The sequence below is a fragment of the Lycium ferocissimum genome, chromosome 6 (assembly GCF_029784015.1).
Source record: "Lycium ferocissimum isolate CSIRO_LF1 chromosome 6, AGI_CSIRO_Lferr_CH_V1, whole genome shotgun sequence".
Classification (NCBI taxonomy): Eukaryota; Viridiplantae; Streptophyta; class Magnoliopsida; order Solanales; family Solanaceae; genus Lycium; species Lycium ferocissimum.
Window position 1 is genome coordinate 57716671 of NC_081347.1, and position 5125 is coordinate 57721795.

Below are 5125 nucleotides of genomic sequence, written 5' to 3' on the forward strand. Positions count from 1 at the left end.
TACATAAAACCAAGCTAGCTACCATGCATCATTTTATTCTTGAAGAGAATGTTCTATACGTAGGATCTTGTAAGCTTTGGAGTTTGTACATGTACAATGAAAAGTTTGCTAACATAATTTTTTGGGTTAGTAGATAGTAGTTTGAAGTAAATGAGATGATTCATTAATTTAGCTTCTAATATGATTAATTCTCTTTTCGATTAAGAAATGGTTGCTTGAAAAATATGGCAAATTAGTTGGTAAATATTGTTTCCCTTTTTATTTTTTGTGAGTTGCAAAATGGAAACACATGAGTGGTTGTGACGGCACGGCAATGGTGGGGGAAAGGTGTTGTTAACTAACGCCACAATATGTTATTAGTAAATGTCGTTGGTTAGTATAAAAGCCTAAATATAAGGGTATGCACAATGCATGTGATAAGTTGGGTAATATGTAGCACTAGCAAACAAAGCCATGAACCATGTCTCCACTGAGTAATGCCAATTTTTTCTCTAATAATTTTGTTTTTAGAGTGTAAATTTTGTGTAAATTAGAAAACTCATAAATTTATTTATTCGCGCTTCGCACACATAAAAGTAAATATTATTAACTAATTATTAATTGTTAGCCCGATGTTCTTAAAATTCCCTATAGTATTAATCAATTATTAATTGTTAGCCCGATGTTCTTACATTTTTAAAAAGATTGAAAAATTATAGTAAAAAGAAAATACCGTTTGACTTCCCAAACAGTAACTCTTCTCTTTTACTGATCAATGTTCATGTATCACTAATATTTCAAGTTAAAAAATCAATAAGCAACTATTGTCTCATTGCCGCTAAATCCTTTTTTATAGGAGTGACTAGAAGTCACCATTGCTAATAATTCAAAATATTTTAAAAAGGATTGAAAAATTATAGTTAAAAAAAAAAAAAAAAAAACTCTGTTTGACTTCCCAAATAGTGATACCTAAATTGTAAAATAGAAAGGAGGGAGTATTATATATAATAATAAAATAATTACTCCGATTTGTTTCACTTGCCGAAGGATTTAGAACAAAAGTTCCCCGTGCCTGTCTCTAAGACTCTCGACATCGTTCCCACCATCATCTTGCAATCGTCGAACAATAAGTAACCTAGCTCATCTCTCTCCCCCATCCTTATCGGTGATGATTTTGGTTGTCACTACTCAAGCTCAGCTGTTGTCTCAATTTCTCTATCTTCTTTTTTCATGTAGGTTTCAAGAGTACTGTTAGGGGCATCATTCATCTCGTTCACTTTCTTGTCTTCTTCGGCAAAATAATAATCTGTTTCTATGGTATCTAAGCACTTGAGTCTAAGTCTATTTTTAATTTATATGTCCAACTATGGTGATTTGTAAAAATGTTTTTACTTGTTTTTTTAAGTTGTCTCTAACTGCTGTTAAATTGATGAGTTGGTTCATCGCTTTCCCCTACTTTATCAATTGATTCCTCTGTTTACTATGGATGTCGTTAATAAATTCAGTTTCTCATGATCGTTCAGAAGTTTTCTGAGTGTTATTGATGAATATCAAAGTTTAATTGAATCTACAACATTGAGAGCTCTCTGTTATTGAGATTTTTGTTAATTCCTTGAAAACGTGAAATATAAGTTGCTGAAATCATCAATTGTTTCAGCCATCCGAATCTGAATTGTGAATTTAGGTGGATGTGAACTACTCAGTTTGTTTGTTTTTTATATCTCTTTGTATTAATGTTCTGTTGTCATACCAAACCCAATAATTTTTTTATGTTTTTTAACTTTCGATTAATTAGCTAATGTATATTGTTCAGGACTCCAGTTGAACTTTTAGCAAGCTAGATCTCTTTTTCTTACTATATTTAATCATCATCTAATATTTCTCTATAAATTTTGAAGAATAAAAATGAGCCTAACAGCACATGTACCTGTACTTGAGTAGAAAATAATAATGGAAGAGAACTAAAATTTCAAGCCTGGCCGAGTCTGCACCATGACAAAACCTACATTCGGCTCCAAAAGTATACCTATCGGATAAGATAATCTAACCAAAACTGATTTTCTGATCCTACAAAATAAAGATACCTGTGGGATAAGAATTTGTCATGTAATTGCATAAATAGAAATGTTTTTTTTCTCTTAAGACTTGTATTGCACTGCTGTAACTTACATCCATATTGGAGGATTGACTTCTTTAGGGTCCAGATTGTTGTTAGGATCCATATGTACTGTTGAGAATATACTTAAATATTAAAACACATGCTCTCTCTAACAGTTTAAACTTTTAGATAAGATGGTCACACACTTCAATATGGTATCAGAGTAGGATTGAATCTCACCACCAGTCATTATTAAAAAGAGTTTCCATGTGCTTGGCCCATAAAAAATAATCAGGCTTGCACATGAGGGGGCGTGTTGATAATATAGTTAAATATTAAAGGCGTGCTCTCTCTAATAACTTAAGGTTTTCGATGAGATGGTCACACACTTCAGTATGGACATCTATACATTTGGTCTGTGATGGAATACTTGGCTGTTGGAGGGCATATCTTTGACAAGTTCTCTTTTCGTACTTTGTTTTTGGTTTGGGCCCTTATGTTTGTATTGGTACTACTTTTATCTAATTGCCATTTGTTGGTTAATACTCATTTTGAAATGGCTAATATTATCATATTCATGTTCGAGATATGTTTATCTTTGTGCTTCTTATGTCTCACCAACGTTCATGAGTAGGATATTGTACTTGTCGTCTGTTTATTGAGTTTCCTTTTTTTTTTCTTTTTTTCTTTTTTTTTTTTTAACTTTTCAATGATGCTAAAATGAGGAAGAGATGGTTAGTTATGGTTGATGAAACATTCCTCATACCTAGTCTGGATAAGTTGGTTTTTATGAGTTTATGCATGGCAGTACATTATATATTCATTTTCTTTGAAATACTAACACATTTATTTGTCATCAACAAAAAGGGATTATTTATTGATTCTAGAAGTGTTTTGAAGATTGACAAATGAAACGTGGGCTTGTTTTGTAGAATTTGTGTGTTAGTCCAGACGTGCTAGTCATTTAGTTGAAATTGGGCTTGCCTGGTCAGAGCGTGTAACGAACCTGCAGCCTAAAGAGTGGATTTCTTATTTCATTGTTGTGATTCTCTTGGTCCGATTTTGTTTCAGTTGTCAACTTGTAACCATTTTGCTTACTTAGAAGCGTTCATATGTTTCTTTTACTTTGAGAACAATTTGCTTCGAGTAGGAGTATATTTGAAGGGGATGCGATAATCGAGTGATTGTTGGGAAAGGTTTAGGATTAAGTCTTGGATTGCAAGTGTTGTAATCCGAATTTTGGCTTGTTTGTTTTAGTGAAGTTTGGAGTTAAATTCTGCTGATATCGTCTTAGTTTTTATACCTTTTAAGCTAGGTAATTTTTCAAGTAAAATTCTGTTTTTATTTTTTTTAACTTGTCCCCACCTTACAGCTTCCAATTGATTTGACAACAAACACATATAGAAACCAAGTTAGTGCCTTGGGTGTACCATTATATGCGGATAATTTTACAACTAAAGCTAAACGAATATCGTATGCAAGAATACTCGTTGAAATGGATATTACCAAAGAATTGCCTACTACTGTAAGTGTCCAGGATCCAAATGGCATATGTTTTGAACAAGCTGTTACATAAGATTCGAAGCCAGTGTATTGTAACGTTTGTCTACAGTTGGGTCACAAGTGTGAGAGGGCAAAGAAGGATCAACCAAAGATTGCTAAACAGGTGCCTCTCAAATACAAGAAGGAATGGCATGCTAGAGATGGTCATATTGAGCTAGTGGGGAACATGAATTCACATGAGAAATCTGCAGATATGGCTAGCCAAAAGCCTGTAATTATAAGTGCACAGGTGAACATACCTCCAGTAGTATAGGGGAAAACTAAAGTTATTACGAATCCATTGCCGGGACCAATAACTGAAAGGCAGGAGGTTATGGACCAAGGATGGAAGGAAGTTAGGGGAAAGTCAGATGGTAAAACTAATAACAAGGCAGGTTCCACTGGAGTACAGACCACCACAAATGGATTCACCCACCTAGTGGGGGAGTCCATCTAGCTTGGAACTAATATTAAGGAAAAGGGGCAAAGTAATGGTAGGAGGAAGGGGAATGAACCACCTAATCCAAATCATCTATGAAGATTGTTGTGTGGAATGTGCGAGGGGATGAACAAGGTGTACAAGCATAAGGAATTTAGAACTTTCTTACTGGATCATAACAATCCCTTGATAGCCATTGTGGAGCATAGGGTGAAAGAAGCTGGTGCTGAGCGAATTATCAATAAACTGACTCCTAGATGGGGAAGGTGCACAAATTATGCACCAAACAAGAAAGGTAGGATCTGGATCCTTTGGGACTCAAGCACTGTGAACTTTGATGTCACTACTGCCCATACCCAATTTATCCATGGTATCATTTCTGTTAGAGCAACCACTATACAATTTAACTTTACTATAGTTTATGGTTTACATACAATTGGTGATAGAAAGGAACTATGTAAGGAATTACAACAATTACATGGCATGATCCATGTGCCATGGTTGGTCATGGGTGATTTTAATGTTGTGTTAACTGGTGAAGATAGAATAAATGGTAGTCCTATTTATGATTCTGAAATTAGAGACTTCAGGGACTTCCTTCACACCACTGGGATGACAGAAATGAAGACTATAGGTAGGCATTATACGTGGACTAATAACCATGTACGAAGTAGAATAGACAGAGCATTGGTAAACAGGGAATGGATGAACACTTATCCCCATTTAGAGGCTATTGCTATGGACCCTTTGTTTTCTGACCATACTCCATTAGGTGTAAAAGTTCATGACTGTCCTGGAAGGGGACATAGGCCCTTCAAGTTCTTCAATGTCATTGCTGAACATGCTGATTTTCAGAACACTGTACAAGCTGGGTGGTCGCAATGACACGACCTCTAAGAGATTTTTTTTCGGAAAATACCCACCTAAGTCCTACCATTCCTCCCCTTCCAAACTTCCTAAAAAAAAAGGTTCTTCAAAAAAAATTTAAAAAAAATTATTTTTTTTGAGGGTGGTGGGGTGTGGGTCGGGGGGTTTGGGAGGGAGCGGGTGTGAGTTGGGTGGTGGTG